The following is a 17,913-nucleotide window of genomic DNA, read 5'->3' as shown; positions in this document are numbered from 1 at the left end:
TTTTAATATGTGACATTTTAGTGTATTTTTCATCCTTGTTGGAAGCCGCCCAGAGTGGCTGGGGAAACCCAGCCAGATGGGCGGGGTACAAATAATAAATTATTATTATTATTATTATTATTATTATTATTATTAGAATAGGAGTGGGATAAAATGTGTTCGCTGAGCCCGTATCTTATACAGTCTGTATATGATGTTTGTTTGTTAATGTGTGGTGTGCTATGCCTAATAAAGGATTTAAAAAAAAAAAAAACTCAATAGGATTTGCTTCTGAGTAGACACAATTAGGGTTGCCCTATAAGTCTTGTCTTCTTCCAGTCTCTTAAGGGCCAGGTGTATAACTGAGCATTGATGTCTTTAGCATGAGTCATCCTTTTTGCTTCACACCTAGTGTTTAATAAGGTAAAGCTGGTATCAGTCTAGCTAAAAGATGCTGGTCTATTATCCTTTAGCTGATGACATCTGAAACAGTTTCTCTTCTGCGTGAGAGCAGTTTTTACCTTCTGCAGGCGTTATTATAATGCCATGCTAGTTTTTGCCTTAGCATCAGTTTGGGAAGACATATGCCTCTCACTCATAGCAAGGGCAATACTAGCTAAGAAGGACAAAAAGCTGAAAGGGGAATAGGCCTTCCCACTTTCAAATATGGCCGTCAGTTTCAAAATCTTATGCAGAGCTCAGGGTATTCCTTATTGGTGAGAAGTTTAAGAACTTTGGATCCCTTATTAAGCAATGTCTAAAACTTATTAAATAAGTAGATAAAAATACTCTCTGAGGTTCTTGCTGGCCATCTTCATGTGCCTTTTCCCTCCACATACTGACTCAACAGTAATGATAGCTGTAATAAAACATCGCCTAATTTTAAACAGGCGGATATCTATGCAGAGATATATGGAGTCAGACCAGGTAATACATTTGTTTTCCCAGTTTCTTTAGCAAATATGACACCAATCTGCCACTGAAATCAATGTGTGTATCTGAAGAAGTGTGGATGCACACAAAAGCTCATACCAATAACAAACTTAGTTGGTCTCTAAGGTGTTACTGGAAGGAATTTTTTTATATTGAAATCAATGTCATTGTGGCCATAAGGACTGACATATAAGGTTGCAATGTTCTGTTTCCTTACTTGTGAGTAAGTGCTAACTAGCAGCTTCAGTGAAACTCACCAGTAAAGGTGATCTGGGATACATATCTATGTTTCTAGGCCACATGGGACAGGGCACAGAGTGTAACCTGGGTGATTAATCTCTCTTCCTTCTGGTAGATCTTTAGAAGGCAAGTAAAAATGATTCTCTTTTGGAGAGCTTTTATTTAATTATTATCTCTGTAGTTTTAAGTTGGGAAAGTGGTTTTAGAATTCTTGCCTCATTTCAATTATATTTTTATTTTATTGTTATGACTGTTCAAATTATATGTACATTGGTTTTATTTCAAACAAGTACAAACTGTGGACTTATTTGTTTCAGGAAGTAAATTTAAGAAGCAGGTGGTTTTGTTTGTGTTGGAGCATCCATCCTCTCCCAATTTCAGATCAGGACAGCCTTCCCTTCCCTAGAGCCATACAGATCCTTGAGGTTCCAATCTGCCCAACTAGGCCCAGTTAGGACAAGAATGGACCACAGACAGAGAACAGGTCTTTTCCATCTGAAGACCACTATCATGTCAAACTCAGCCAAGAGCATAAGGTCAGATTCCTCACTGGCCTTGCAGACAACTTCATTGTCCAGAAAGTGGGAGAAGCAACAAGAGGAACAGCCATTTTAGATCTGGTCCTAACCAATGTTGATGACCTGGTTAGTGGGGTAGAAGTGGAAGGATCATTAGGCGCGAGTGATCATGCTCTATACAGCGGGAAGGAGCAGCCAAGCATACTAGGACTCAATTTCTTGATTTTAAGAAAGCCGACTTCATAAAACTTAGGGAAGTGCTGGGTGAGATCCCATGGACAGTAATACTAAAAGGAAAGGGAGTTCATGATGGCTGGGAGTTTGTTAAGAGGGAGATAGTAATAGCACAACTTCAGGCAATACCAATGAGACGGAAACATGGAAGGTGCCTAAAGAAACCAGGGTGGCTATCTAAAGAACTTTTAACTGAGTTAAGATTAAAAAAGGATGTGTACAAAAAATGGAAAAGGGGGGAAACCACCAAAGAGGAATTCAAACAAATAGCCAGCACGTGTAGACACAAAGTCAGAAAAGCTAAAGCACAGAATGAACTCAGGCTTGCTAGAGAGGTTAAAAGCAACAAAAAAGGCTTTTATGGGTATGTTCATAGCAGAAGGAAGAACAAAGAAACAGTGGGGTCACTCAGAGGAGAAGATGGTGAAATGCAAACTGGGGACACAGAAAGGGCTGAACTCCTCAATGCCTTCTTTGCCTCAGTCTTCTCTGATAAAGAAAACAATGCCCGACCTGAAGAATTTGGAGCAAATGATTCAGCAGAGGAAACACAGCCCAGAATAACTAAGGAGATAGTACAAGAATACTTGGCTAGTTTAGATGTATTCAAGTCTCCAGGGCCAGATGAACTGCATCCAAGAATATTAAAAGAACTGGCAGATGTGATCTCAGAACCACTGGCAGTCATCTTTGAGAATTCCTGGAGAACAGGCGAAGTCCCGGCAGACTGGAGGAGGGCAAATGTTGTCCCTATTTTCAAAAGGGGGGAAGGTGAGGACCAAAATAATTACCACCAAGTCAGTCTGACATCAATACCAGGGAAGATTCTGGAGCAGATCATTAAGCAAACAGTCTGTGAGCACCTAGAAAGGAATGCTGTGATCACCAATAGTCAGCATGGATTTCTGAAAAATAAGTCATGTCAGACTAACCTGATCTTGTTTTTTGACAGAATTACAAGCCTGGTAGATGAAGGGAATGCAGTGGATGTAGCCTACCTTGATTTCAGCAAGGCATTTGACAAGGTGCCCCATGATATTCTTGTAAAGAAGCTGGTAAAATGCGGACTTGACTATGCTACCACTCAGTGGATTTGTAACTGGCTGACTGACCGAACCCAAAGGGTGCTCATCAATGGTTCCTCTTCATCCTGGAGAAGAGTGACTAGTGGGGTGCCACAGGGTTCTGTCTTGGGCCCGGTCTTATTCAACATCTTTATCAACGACTTGGATGATAGACTCAAGGGCATCCTGATCAAATTTGCAGATGACACCAAACTGGGAGGGGTGGCTAACACCCCAGAGGACAGGATCACACTTCAAAATGACCTTGACAGATTAGAGAACTGGGCCAAAACAAACAAGATGAATTTTAACAGGGAGAAATGTAAAGTATTGCACTTGGGCAAAAAAAATGAGAGGCACAAATACAAGATGGGTGACACCTGGCTTGAGAGCAGTACATGTGGAAAGGATCTAGGAGTCTTGGTTGACCACAAACTTGACATGAGCCAACAGTGTGACGCGGCAGCTAAAAAAGCCAATGCAATTCTGGGCTGCATCAATAGGAGTATAGCATCTAGATCAAGGGAAGTAATAGTGCCACTGTATTCTGCTCTGGTCAGACCTCACCTGGAGTACTGTGTCCAGTTCTGGGCACCACAGTTCAAGAAGGACACTGACAAACTGGAACGTGTCCAGAGGAGGGCAACCAAAATGGTCAAAGGCCTGGAAACGATGCCTTATGAGGAACGGCTAAGGGAGCTGGGCATGTTTAGCCTGGAGAAGAGGAGGTTAAGGGGTGATATGATAGCCATGTTCAAATATATAAAAGGATGTCACATAGAGGAGGGAGAAAGGTTGTTTTCTGCTGCTCCAGAGAAGCGGACACGGAGCAGTGGATCCAAGCTACAAGAAAGAAGATTCCACCTAAACATTAGGAAGAACTTCCTGACAGTAAGAGCTGTTTGACAGTGAAATTTGCTGCCAAGGAGTGTGGTGGAGTCTCCTTCTTTGGAGGTCTTTAAGCAGAGGCTTGACAACCATATGTCAGGAGTGCTCTGATGGTGTTTCCTGCTTGGCAGGGGGTTGGACACGATGGCCCTTGTGGTCTCTTCCAACTCTATGATTCTATGATTCTATGATCATATCTCCCCTTAATCTTGTCTTTATGCAAAACATACTCAGCTCTTTCTTTCTCTCTTTTTTTAGATTTTCCACAATGATAACACAAACCACAAAGCAAAATGTTACACTAAAACAGAAAAAAGAAAAAGAAAAAAGGGAACAATAAACAGATAAACAATAACAACAAACTTAATTTTTCACAAATCCAACCTTTTAAATATATTGGTTGACTTCCTCAAATCCCTCCCTTCTGAGTTTCCTTGTAAATAAAAGTAACAACTTTCCAATATCATTATTAAACTAAAACAATTTCCAATTATAGTCCATCTTATTCACTTTTCTTAACATTCTAAATCCCATTTATTTATTTAATTTATTTATGTAATTATAACTTAGTTTGATTTAATTTATTAAATTATAACTTAGTTTAATCCTTAGTTGCTTTCAAGTAATTTCTAATTTTTTATATTATAATATTTATTCAACATACTAAGCTCTTTCAATTATTTTTTATAGAACTGGGATTCCTGACCGTTCACCATCCTAGTTGCAGTTCTCTGAGCACACTCTGTTTTGTCAATATCCTTCTTAAAATGTGGCACCCCAGACTGGACACTTTACTCCAGATGTGGCATTACCAGTCCATCTGTACAGCATCATTGTCTTTGTAGCAGAACATGAATATAATACCTAGGCATGCGAGTGCAACTTTACCAACAAAAATCACAACCTGTTTCCTGATGAGTGGTATTATTCTTTTGCTTATTTGTTGTACATCCCTTTTGTGTAATGGTTTTCTTCCAGAAACCCAGTCTCACATTGATTAAAAACACGATCAAAGTATGACCCTGTTATTATATTTTGCAGTAGCAAATTTAGTGTCTTCTTTTTTTCTAATTAGTCTAAGCTCAATTTCTAGGGAGAAAGGATTAATACAAACGCTCTCATGCCAAAATGGTATTATTAAAAACACAGGCATCAAAGTAATATTTTTAATAGTGCAGATTAGAAGTTCTTTTAGGCCCTGTGGATCTTTTTAATTTCATTTCAGTTTCATAACCTTAGTCAAAATGTAATTGCTAGCTCAAGAGGGATCTCATTTGCCATGCTCACATAGTAACTGAACATAATGACTAAATTTGCTCCTCAGAGTCACATTGCAGGCTTTTCATATAAAATAGACAATAGCTGCCTCATTGAATTTTCATCACAAATGTCAGTCTGCAATGGAGAATTGTGTCTGAGTAATAGTCTTGTTTTTTTAAAAAATAAAACAAATACAATAGAATCCACATTATTAGAAGCAATATTGATAGTGGGTTGTTGTACCTGGGACCCAAGGCCTCAGACCTGGTAATCTAAAACCCTAATCTCAGACACATTAATCAGTGGCAAAGAAAAAACGATCTGAATTTAGCTGCTGACAAAAGACAACTGAGGGCATTGCTTGCCCAAGAGGCAGTGGGGTCAACAGTTTTTATGGTTTACCTACTGAAGTTGCTAGAGAGCTGATGGAGGAAAGGTCATTCCATACATACTATACATCAGACATGTCCAACGCATCTATCACGATCGACTGGTTGACCTGGGAAGAATTTTGGTTGATCACCGCTGCCAAGGCATCACCCTCCCTCCCGAGCAGCCACTGCCTCATCTCATGTCACGGGAGGGGCTGTTTTGATGCTGCTTGTACCCACCCACCCAGCACCCACCCCTGCCCCGCCCAGAGATCAACAGGTGAAGGGCAGTATTCAAATTTAATAAATATTAAAATAAACCAAAGCAGGGGTGGGGTAGGTGGGAATTTCATCAGAAACACCCCACCCACTTCCAAAAGTTAAAGGCCACAGGCCTGGCAAGAGAGGAACGTTTTTGTTTGTCGTTTTGCTTGTATGGAAATTTATATTGTTCCAGTGAATGAAATGCAGACCTAGGTATCACACTAACCAGCCTCTGCCTCTTCCCCGCCAGAAAAGCTGGCCTCCAGCTGCTGCCCGCCTCCTCCAGTCCTGCTGGCAGTGCCGTCCTCCCTAAAAAAGGTGGACAACTCTGGGAAGGGGGGGCAGGGGCGGAGGGAGCTTTGCACCATGGTGCCGGGTATGCTTAAGACGGCCCTGGCTGGAGTGCCCCCATCACCCTGCTGCTGCTGCTGCTGCTGCTGCTGCTGCACTTGCATCGTTTCTTGGCTGTCTCCGGCTGTGCAGAGGCTGTGGTTTGGGTAAACAAGCAGCACTGTCATCATCAGGAAGCCAGCCCACAATGGCACTTACCTGAGAGGTACCTGAACTGTAGGGGCAAAGCCCTGATTATAGTGACATTTTAAAAATAGCAAAAGATAAGCAAGGAAGAAAAGCTGACACCAGTCAAGATAGGTCCACTGATACAAGAAGCGCATGAAGAAAAGCAAGAAAGAAATTAGAGGGCTGGAGGGATTAATCCTGCCCTCTCATTAAGGGCTTCACTTCACACAGTTCACGTATACAGAATTGTCATTGACTTGAGTAGACATGACCTGCTTCACGTGATTTTGAGATTCAGGTGATGATATGGGAACGTAAGTGAGACTTCAGATAATCAGAGACCTTGTTCTCCTTTGGCAGGGAGAGGAACTGTACTATTCCAGCAAGCTTCTGAAAACCTTGTCTAGAATCTGGAACCAAGGAAATTCTCAAGACTTCAGCAGGCTTCTAAAACTGTACAGCAGGGGTGAAAAAACAACTGGCTTTGTTTTACTAGATCTACTTTGTTTTACTAGAACCTCAAGATCCACTGGCCAGAGGATCTTGCACAGAAGACATCCTGTTAGAGTAGAAAAACTAAACAGGGTGCCTCTGAGCATATTCTGAGCCTTGAAATTTGTTTTCAGTACCTGAACATGAAATCAATGTACTTTTGCACAGAAATTCAGCCTCTCTTAGCTTCCTTTATTTCAGAAGCCTAATTTTCATGAGAAAAGTCAATTTGTTGTTGCTATTTGTCAGGGAACTGCCATCGGAGCCAGAGGGAGAGGAAGGGCTCCAGAGGGATTATGGAGAGCGTCCCAGGAGGGAGAGAAGCAGCCCATATTTTGGGGAAGGAAATCAGCGTAGCACCAGTGGAGAAGGGGGGCAGATGGGGGAATCGGCGAGGTGGCTCCATGACTCCTCGCCGGAGACCAGCGGGGAGAGCACAGGTCCTCCGCTGCCCACACCCTCCCTGCGCAGAATGCTTCCGCGCAGGGAGAGTAGGCGGAGACTAGGCGTCAAAGAGCTTCTTTGCTGGAAGAAGTTCAAGAAACGCCCACTGACGGATTCTGCCAGCGACTGAGACAGCTACGGGTGAGTGGCTGTCCTGATAGAATAGGGTTCACCCAGGTAACTCAGCCAGGTGTGGCGACGACTTACGCACGAGTAACCCCTAGAACCATTACAGCAATCCGTCAGTCTCTTACGTTGCTTGTGCGCAGCCCCAGAGAGGCAGCACGATGAGCCGAACAGGGACAGCTGGAGAGACGGAGCAACCAGCTACAATGCAGAGTCTGGTAGAGAGGAACCGAGACTTGGAACAGCATGTAGCTGTCTTGACGGCACGGCTGGACGAAAGACGGGCTCAGGATGCACAGGTCAGACCCACCCCCATTGCAAGGAAGGTACCAGCGCTGGTACACAAGTTTGGTGGGAAGCCCCAGGACTACAATGCTTTCCGAATGGAAGTACAGTACGCTTTGGAACTGCAGAATGATGACTTTGCTGATGACGGGGAGAGGGTGGCATACATTGTGGGGCATCTGCAGGATGGGGCGCGCGAATGGATCAGGCCCCTAATGGCGACGCAAAATGATGCCTTGAAGGACCTTAAGAAATTCTTCCAGGCAATGGATGCGATGTACTCCAGCGAAGTGGAGCAAAATGTGACTTGGCGGGAACTGATGGGGTGTAGGCAGGGGAGCCAGTCCGTCAGAGACTACTGGTCGCGTTTTGCGATGCTGATCCACCGGCTCGGGTTGGATCTGGACTCTGAACTGATACAAATGTTGTTTGAGGAGGGCCTGTCCCCAGCAGTGAAGGACAAGTTGTCCTGCGCGCCCCGCCCACGGTCGATGGATGAGCTCACCAAGGCTGTGCTTGCTATTGGCATACACCAGGAAGCGCGGGCTCAGGAGAAGCGCGAAGGGAGATGGGAATGTTGCCATGACTACCGCATTCCTGAGATACCAAGACAGCCTTCCCAGGCGGCAGAGCCAATGGAAGTTGATGGCGCGCGCGCGCGAGGTTTCAAACTCCAGTGAAGGTCGCAAAAGGGAGAGAAAGGAGTGGAAAACTACCAAGAAGTGTTTCCTCTGTCAACGACCAGGACATTTTGCTAAGGTCTGCCCTCAAAGAAAAGCCTGGCAAGGGATGGTGGGGGCTGCTGGCTGTGAGGAGAAGAGGGAGGAAGGGCAGGCGCAGGGAAACGACAACGCCTGGCTGCCAACCAGCAGGGGCAGCAGCCAGGCCAGCAACCAATAGAAGTGCCCCAGCTAGGGCGCCAGCGGCAATGGCGGATTCCCTCTAGCTTTGAGGGATTAGCTCCGCGGAAATCGGGTCTAGCTGCTACGGCGAAGCGGGGACCCTCTTGAAAATCATAGACGGATGAGCCTGTGACCGTGGGGACTCGGCGGGCACCTTCAGCAGCACCCCAATCTTCAAAGGAACCCAGCCGGAGTGGGAACGGGGTGTGTGGCACGGTGCGGAGAGTCAATTGCTTCTTCCGTGGAGTGAAGCCACACAGCTGTCGCCGGAGAGCGTTGGCCTTTTTCCTGTGACAATTCGGCTATTGAACAACTACCCGTGAGTAGGTCAAGTTTAAAGACTCGAGAATAAGGGAAAGAAATAACACTGATTTGGTACCGAAGCGGGAAGGCGTAAACAGGAAGTCCGCCTTCCTTCTCTGTAAATAGATCAAAGCAAAGAATATTTAAGCTAAGACCTGGCAAACTTCTTAAAGGGATTTAAATTCCAACATCAATACAGTGGTGCCCTGCAAGACGAACGCCTCGCAAGATGGAAAACCCGCTAGACGAAAGGGTTTTCCGTTTTGGAGGCGCTTCGCAAAACGAATTTCCCTATGGGCTTGCTTTGCAAGACGAAATGTCTTGCGAGTTTTTCAGACTTTTTTTTCCTCCCCCCTTTTTCTAAGCCGCTAAACCACTTATCAGCTGATCCGCTAAGCCGCTAAAAGCCGCTAAGCTGCTAATAGCACTAATCCGTTAAGCCGTCAATGGGCTTGCTTCGCAAGATGAAAAAACTGCTATACGAAGAGAATCGCGGAACGGATTCTTTTTGTCTTGCGAGGCACCACTGTATATCAGAATTCCCTCCCTGAGTTGCAGGAGAGGGGAGGGAAAAGGGGGGATTTGGAAAAATTGAAAAGCTGCTTTAATGTAACAAGTATTGACTGATACTGTGTCCCCCGAGAGGAACAGCTGGCAAGGGAATTTTCCACTGTAAATCGGCCAGGGGGATTTTCCACTGAAAATTGGCCGTGGGATTGACCTTGATTCCCAGACAAGTGTTATGGCAGACTTGCCACAGGAAAAAACAACAAGATCGGGTAAAATTAGACAGCAGAGTAGACCATCAGCATCTGGTCCTATTGCTCCACCAGGGGAGGATTGGGTCAAAAGGAATGGCATATGAAGAGGTTTTAGCTTCAGCACTAGGGAAAATTTATGAATCTTTGGGAAAATTAAGTAAACAAGTGGCTGAAGCATCAACTAAAATTGACCAAAATACCATAAGTATCAATAATTTGGGGCAAAAGGTGAATTCAAATACAGAATCTATCGAGAAATTGCTGCAGGAATCTACATTGAACCGAAAGACTGGCTGTAGAGGAAAAGGTACCACCGATATGCAAACAAATTGAGGAGCACAGGTCGATGCTGTCTATGGTTGAATTGAAGGAAAGACAGACAAATTTAAGGATCAGGGCTGTACCTGAATCTGAGAAAGATAACTTAAGTGACTTTCTTACGCAGGAATTTGCAGGCTTTTGGAATTTAGACGCTGATAAGCAAGACTTTAAGATAGTAAGTGCTTTTAGACTTGGAAAAGGGGGGAGAAAGAACAGAGTGAGAGACTGTTTGATTTCCCTCCGAACAAAAGAGGAGAGAGATAAAATACTGAGCCTGCACTTTCAGAGGACCTTGGAAATACAGCAATCAAGAGTGGAGATATTTAAGGATATTCCAAAATATCTTTTGGATCTTAGGTCCAATTACGGAGACTTGGTGGCCCTGTTGAGAAGAAGCAGAACTCCTTTCAGGTGGGAATTCCCCCAAGGCCTATCTTTTACCTTTAAAGGGAAAAATTTTAAAATAAGATCAGTGGAAGATCAAGGAAAATTTCTGAGAGACCATGGAGAAGACCTGCAAAAAGAATCTGAAGAAGAGCCAACAACATTAGAACCAGGAATATTAGACATAGTATCACTACCTTTGGGATTGGACAATCTACAGAAAGTGGTACCACCGACAGAGCAAGAACAATCACTAGGTGCAGTCGGAGGAAAAGCAAAATAATTACACCATGTCTCTGCAACTATTAAGTTGGAATATCCACGGTTTTAATTCCCCAGAGAAAAGGAAAAAAGTTTTCCATTTATTGAAAAAGGAACAGTTGGACTTGATTTGTTTACAAGAAACACATGTGATAAGGCCACATAGGAAAGTATTGATTAACAAAAGATTGGGTCAAGAGTTTATTTCATCGGACAAGGTTTAAAACAGAGGAGTAGTGATTTATGCAAAAGAGAGCCTATCACCGAAATTAATTTTTAAAGATGATCAAGGAAGATTTGTGGCAATCAAAATTCAAACACAAGGAGAGAAATTTCTGATAGTAGGAGTTTATGCGCCAAATGAGGGGAAATCTGAATTTTTTAATAAGTTGCATGAGACATTGCTGTTATCATCATTATGATGGGAGATATGAATGGAGTGGTATCCACACATATGGACAAGTCACAACAACAGGTAGTTACCAAGGATGGCAGACTACCAAAAACTTTTTTCGAGATGACTGACAATATGGATTTGATAGATACTTGGAGAACAACAAATCCCCTGGGCAGAGAGGGAACCTTTTTTTTCTGAAGCCAAAATGACATGGACAAGAATTGACCAAATTTGGATAACTAGAGGACTGGCTCCTAAAATTCGAAAAGTGGAAATATGTCCCAAAACTTGCTCCGACCATAATGCCGTGAGAATGGACATGAAATTAACACCAACTGGCTCCTTCAGATGGAGGATGAATGACACCTTATTTAGAGATGTAGAGGTTATTAAGAAGGCCCAAAAAACCTTGAGAGACTATTTTGAGATAAATATGAACACTACTATCGAAAAAAGAGTAATCTGGGATGCAAGCAAAGCGGTTATGAGGGGGTTTCTAATTCAACAGAATGTAATAAAGAAGAGAACCCAAAATGAGAAAAAAGAATTTTAGAGAAAATAAGAGAAGGTGAGAAGAAACTGAGAGTGAAACCAAAGTCACAAGAGATTCTGAGAGAAATAAAGCTACATCAAGTTCAATATATGAAAATGATTAACCAGGATATAGAATGGAAAATAAAACAGATGAGACAAAGGACATTTGAATCTGCTAACAAATGTGGGAAATTGTTAGCTTGGCAGATGAAAAAAAGACAAAAACTTAATACCATTATTAATTTGGAAGCGGATGGAAAGAACGTACAGAATCCAGTGGAAATTAGAAAATGCTTCCAGAGATACTTCAAACAGTTGTATACACAAGGGCCACAGAAAGAGACTGATATAGACCAATTCCTAAAAACAAATGGATTACAAAAAAATTCTCAAGAAAACAAGTTGTTGCTGAACTATAAAATAACAGAACAGGAGGTAGAAGGTGCCATCCAGAACATGCAGTTGGGCAAATCTCCAGGGCCGGATGGGTTAACCTCAAAATATTATAGATCTTTGAAATATTGGATAATTCACCCACTAAAGGAGGTTTGTAATGAAATTTTGGAGGGGAAAAAAGCACCAGAGTTGTGGAAGGAAGCTTTTATTACACTTATACCGAAATCTGAGACGGAAAAGACCCAACTTAAAAATTACCGCCCCATCTCCCTGCTTAACGTGGATTACAAAATTTTTGCAGACATTCTGGCAAAAAGATTAAAAAAAGTATTAGTGGAGGAAATACATAAAGACCAAGCTGGCTTTCTCCTGGGTAGACACTTGTCTGATAACACGAGGAATATAATCAATATTTTGGAGAAGCTGCAAGTGAACATTAATACTAAAGCAGTTTTAATTTTTGTAGACGCGGAGAAAGCTTTTGATACTATTTCTTGGAACTTCATGAAGAAAAATCTTCAGGGAATGGGGGTTGGTCAAGGTTTAGAAAATGGTATAGGTGCAATTTATTCAGAACAAAAGGCTAAATTAATAGTCAATAATGTGGTGACAGAGGAATTTAAGATAAAGGGACACGACAAGGCTGCCCAATTTCCCCATTACTTTTTATCTCGGAGGTTTTGCTAAATATGATTAGAAGGGACCATCTGATTAAAGGGGTACAGGTCGGAGCTAAACAGTATAAATTGAAAGCTTTTGCAGATGATTTAGTACTGACATTACAGGAACCAGAATCTAGTACTAAAAGAGTACTGGAACTGATTCAAGAATTTGGTCAACTGGCAGGATTCAAATTGAATAAGTCAAAAACTAAGGTTCTTGAGAAAAATTTAACTTCGATTGAGAAAGAGAGGTTTCAGAAAGAGACAGGTTTAACACTGGTAAAGAAAGTAAAATACCTGGGGGTTAACATGACGGCTAAGAATTTAAATCTATTTAAAGATAACTATGAGAAATGTTGGTTAGAAGTGAAAAAGGATTTGGAAATATGGTCAAATTTGAAGCTTTCCTTGTTAGGCCGAATTGCTGTTATAAAGATGAATGTATTGCCAAGAATGTTATTTTTGTTTCAATCATTGCAAATTTTGGACAAGATGGACTGCTTCAAGAAGTGGCAAAGAGATATCTCTAGATTTGTCTGGCAGGGCAAGAAGCCCAGAATAAAATTTAAAATAGTAACTGATGTAAAGGAAAGAGGTGGATTTGCCCTGCCAGACCTTAAACTTTATTACGAATCAGCAGCATTCTGCTGGTTGAAAGAATGGCTGCTTCTTGAAAATACAGACATTTTGGACTTAGAAGGTTTTAATAACGTTTTTGGGATGCATGCATATTTGTGGTATGACAAGGTTAAAGCACACAAAGCATTTAAAAAGCATAATGTTAGAAGAGCATTGTTTAATGTCTGGATAAGGTATAAAGACTTACTTGAAAGTAAAACCCCAAGGTGGTTGTCACCGATGGAAGCAAAGGCTCTGAAAAAGCTCAATATGGAGGCCAAATGCCCGAAATATTGGGAGATTTTGGAACAAGAGGGAGATAGATTAAAACTGCAGAGTTTTGAAAAATTAAAAAACAAAGTGCGAGATTGGCTTCATTATTACCAAATAATGGAGGTTTACAAACTGGATAAGAAAATTGGCTTCCAGGTGGAAAAATCAAAACTGGAAACAGAATTATTAGAACCTAAAACTAAGAATTTGTCAAGAATGTATAACTTGCTGTTGAAATGGAATATTCAAGATGAAACGGTTAAATCTGCTATGATTAAATGGGCACAAGATGTTGGACATAACATTATGTTGGCTGACTGGGAACAGTTATGGACCACAGGTATGAAATTTACGGCATGTAATGCCTTAAGAGAGAATATTATGAAAATGATATACAGGTGGTACATGACACCAGTCAAGCTTGCGAAAATATATCATTTGCCTGACAATAAGTGTTGGAAATGTAAGGAAAATGAAGGTACATTATTTCACCTTTGGTGGACGTGCCCAAGGATTAAGGCTTTCTGGGAAATGATATATAATGAAATGAAAAAGGTATTTAAGTATACCTTCCTGAAGAAACCAGAGGCCTTTCTCCTGGGCATGGTCGGCCAATGGGTGCCAAAAAAGGATAGAACTTTCTTTATGTACGCCACAACAGCAGCAAGAATACTCATCGCAAAGTATTGGAAGACACAAGATCTACCCACCCTAGAAGAATGGCAGATGAAAGTAATGGACTACATGAAATTGGCAGAAATGACCGGCAGAATCCGAGACCTGGGAGAAGAGTTGGTGGAAGAAGATTGGAAAAAATTTAAAGACTATTTGCAGAAATACTATAAAATTAAAGAAAGTTAAAATGATGTTGGATTGAAACGAAGTGGTTTTAGCAATAAGGTTAGAATCAATGTGCAAAAATAGATTGATAATAGATGAAAGTAGGGGGGTCAGAAATGAGTCAGAAATTAAGGACTTAAGCTGTGGATTTAAGGCTGTGTGGAGATAAACTTTCGATCCAAAGCAATGTTTCAAGATGAAGCTGGAAAGCTAAGAGTTTTGGAGTGACGCAGTCAGGAAAAAATGCCGTTCGCCATTTTGTGAGGCATTGTGGGAGCTCTTGGGTCTGGGAGGAGAAAGAGAGAAATAGAGTTGTTTACACATCGTGAATCAACTCCTTGGTGGGACTTAAGAGCGACAAATGCCAAAATTTACGATGGAAAAAGTGATGTTATCTACGAAGGAGATATATGGAAACCATCTGGACTTAGTGGAGGAACGGGAAATCCACACAGGATTATTACACTTGCTATCGGCTTAAGGAGACTAACAGAAGAGATCGTAAAGGAAAAGGAGAAATTATACGAACAAGATATGATGTGGTAACACCAAGATAAGACTGGATAGAATTATGAACTTTGTTTGGACTGATTGGGACTGATTTGGACATTAACGCAGTAATAAGATGATCTGAATCCCCCTTTGGATCTTGAAGTATGGGTTCCCCCAACAAAGTTTAAAAATTTGGCTTTGTAATTCGGAATTTATATGATGTGATTTAATTTGATGTGATTGGCCAGTTAATAAAAATTATTTTTTTAAAAAAAGATAATAGATGAAAGTATAAAGTTACAATGTGTTAAGATATTGGATTAAGACTAAAACAAAGAGGGAAAGGATTTGCTGAACTAAATATCTGAATTGGAATATAGAAAAGGGAGGCGAGAGGGGGTCAAGAAATTAAGTAAATGAAGCATAAACAATGAAAAGATAGACTTGTTTTTAACTTTGTGTTGTTTTTTCTTTTTTTCTTTTTAATTTGCTTTCTGTAACCTTTTGTCTTTTATGTACTTTTGTAATTCTGTATTTTCAATTTTTATTTTTATTTTGCAACTCTATTTGTTGATCAAAAACTTTAATAAATATATTAAAAAAACAAAACAATAGAAGTGCCCCAGCCTGACCCTCCCAAGGCAGCTATAGCCATAGACGTGGTGCTAGAACTCCCAAATGGGCACCCTGTCAAAGTTAAGGGGCTGCTGGATTCGGGCAGCTCGTGTAATTTCTTCAGCAGGGACTTCGCTCTGGAGCACCAATTCCACCTGCTGCCCCTAGATTTTCCCTTGCAAGTGACCACCATTGATGGCAGGGAACTTCTGAGGTGGAAGTGACACACCAGACCCCGCCAATGCGAATGAGGGTTTCCAGGCACACGGAGACCATTGCCTTTCACATGGCCACACTGGCAGGACCCCCAATAATACTGGGGATTCGCTGGCTGGCACTGCATGATCCAGTAGTGTCATGGCATCAGCGGTCAGTCACCTTTGGGTCAGCTTACTGCTTAGAACACTGTCTGGGAGGGAGAACCCAAGAATGACGGTGGCCAGGGTGGCTGGGCTGGCCGTGGAACAAAGAGGGGAGGTGCCACCACAATATGCTGACCTGAAAGAAGTCTTCAGCAAGAAGGAGGCAGATAGACTACCCCCCACAGGCCCTTTGATTGCCAAATCAACTCACTTCCAGGGGCTCAGCTGCCGGTGGGTAAGCTGTATGCCATGTCCGACCGGGAGATGCAGGAGTTGTGGCAATTTATTGACAAGAACCTGAAGTGGGGGTTCATAAGGGAATCAAAGGCAGTGGTGGGCAGTCCGGTGTTCTTTGTGGACAAAAAAGAGACTAATCAGCCCAGATTAGTCGTGGATTACCGGGCGTTAAATCTGGTGTCAGAACCCGTGACCTTCCCAATGCCCAGGATTGACGACATTTTAACACGGGTGAGGCAGGGGAAAATTTTTACCAAACTGGACCTCAGGGGAGCGTACAATTTGATTAGGATAAGGGAGGGGGACGAATGGAAAACTACCATGTTCACCCCCCCTAGGGGCTTTTGAATACTTAGTCATGCCATTTGGATTACAATCGGGCTCTGCCTGCTTTCAAGCATTCATGCACCACGTGTTGGGACCCCTGCTGTACAAGAATTGCGTAGCCTTTTTGGATGACGTCTTAATCTATTCGGACAATGAGAAGCAACACGTCAGAGACGTCAGGGAAGTACTACAGAGACTGTAGAAGCACCAGTTGTTGGTCAAGCTGGAAAAATGCCAATTTCACGCCAGAGAGGTTGAGTTTCTGGGGTACAAGTTGTCAGACAAGGGCCTAGCTATGGACCCAAGCAAGGTGAAGGCAGTGCTGGAATGGAAGGCCCCCAAAACCCGGAAGGATGTGCAGAGGTTCTTAGGATTCAGCAACTTCTACAGGAAGTTCATAAAGAACTTCGCTCACTTGACAGTGCCCATCACAGATTGTCTCAGTAGCAAAAAGAAGTTCACGTGGACAGAAAGTGACCAGCAATCCTTTGAAAGACTGAAGAAGGCGTTTCCTTCAGAGCAGCAGCTCCTGCACGTTGATCTGGAGAAGCCCATGAGACTGGAGACGGACGCGTCCGATCGAGCCATCGGAGCGGTCCTTTTGCAGCCAGGGGCCAAGCAGAGCTGGAGGCCGTGTGCCTTTTTCTCAAGGAAGCTGAGCAAGTTGGAGCAAAACTATACCATGTATGACCACGAACTGCTTGCGATCTATGCGGCTTTTCGGCAATGGAGACATCTGTTGATAGGGGCGCGGCACAAGATCCAGGTTTGTACTGACCACAAGAACTTGGAATACTGGCGGACCGCGCGAGTACTGAACCAGAGACAGATTCGATGGGCTCAGGAGTTCTCCAAGTTTTCCTTTGAGATACGATATGTGCTGGGAGAGGAAAACGTAAGAGTAGATGCTCTCTCCAGGAAGCTGGAGTACATGGAAGGAGAGGGACCGCCGGAGATCCGACACGTGTTTCCCAAGGACCGATGGGTGTTTGTGGGAGCGTTGGTTGGGAAATGAGAACTGGCCGGGCTTACTAGAGACGACGCGTTCGCTCAAGCAAAAATCAGGGAACTCCGGGATGGAAGGGAAGACCATGGAGGGTTTGAGGAAAAAGAAGGGCTACTGTATTATAAGGGGGCACTGTATGTACCGGGGGAGACCTTGAGGGGGAAGGTACTCAAACAACTCCATGACAACCCAACAGCTGGGCACTTTGGACAGCACAAGTCCATGCTGCTCGTCACCCGGCAGTTCTGGTGGCCAAAGGTGAGGGAAGATGTACGGGAATATGTACGGGGGTGTGACCGATGCCAGAGGGCAAAGGGGGAGAGGGCTGCCCCCACAGGGTTATTGGAACCCTTACCTACACCGGGAAGACCCTGGGAGGTGGTGTCCATTGATTTTATGACAGATTTGCCCAAGTCAAGGGGGAAGACAGCAGTCATGGTAGTGGTCGATCTACTGACCAAAATGTGCCATTTCATAGCTTGTTCACATGCAGTGACGGCAGAGGAGACAGCCAGGTTGTTTGTGGATCACATCTTCAGGCTGCATGGAGCTCCCTCGAGGGTCATCTCAGATTGCGGGAAACAATTTACTTCCCGGTTCTGGAG

At 42.9% G+C, this 17,913-nt stretch overlaps 3 long non-coding RNA genes across 4 annotated transcripts in view; all 3 read left to right on the top strand.

Moving 5' to 3' along the window:
* The window catches only part of LOC307227099, a 208,191-nt gene that overhangs the window by 112,094 nt on the left and 78,184 nt on the right, over window positions 1-17,913 (top strand). The gene's annotated exons all lie outside the window — the stretch shown is intronic.
* Window positions 1-17,913, top strand: part of LOC307227072 — a 74,976-nt gene that overhangs the window by 13,923 nt on the left and 43,140 nt on the right. The window contains exon 3 of one of the 2 annotated variants that reach the window (XR_013843779.1): window positions 6,631-6,933. The exons of the other annotated variant lie outside the window; for it this stretch is intronic. This is a non-coding gene — a long non-coding RNA (uncharacterized lncRNA). Of the gene's footprint in view, window positions 1-6,630; window positions 6,934-17,913 lie in introns of those variants that run through there. 2 annotated transcript variants of the gene reach the window in all.
* On the top strand, window positions 255-4,876 carry LOC307227092. The gene is made up of 2 exons (XR_013843801.1): window positions 255-906; window positions 4,547-4,876. It is a non-coding gene; the product is annotated as an uncharacterized lncRNA (long non-coding RNA).

Source organism: Podarcis cretensis (genome assembly GCF_951804945.1).
Source record: "Podarcis cretensis genome assembly, chromosome: 11".
Classification (NCBI taxonomy): Eukaryota; Metazoa; Chordata; class Lepidosauria; order Squamata; family Lacertidae; genus Podarcis; species Podarcis cretensis.
Note: the sequence above shows the minus strand (reverse complement) of the source record. Positions and strands in the feature narration are given on the sequence as shown.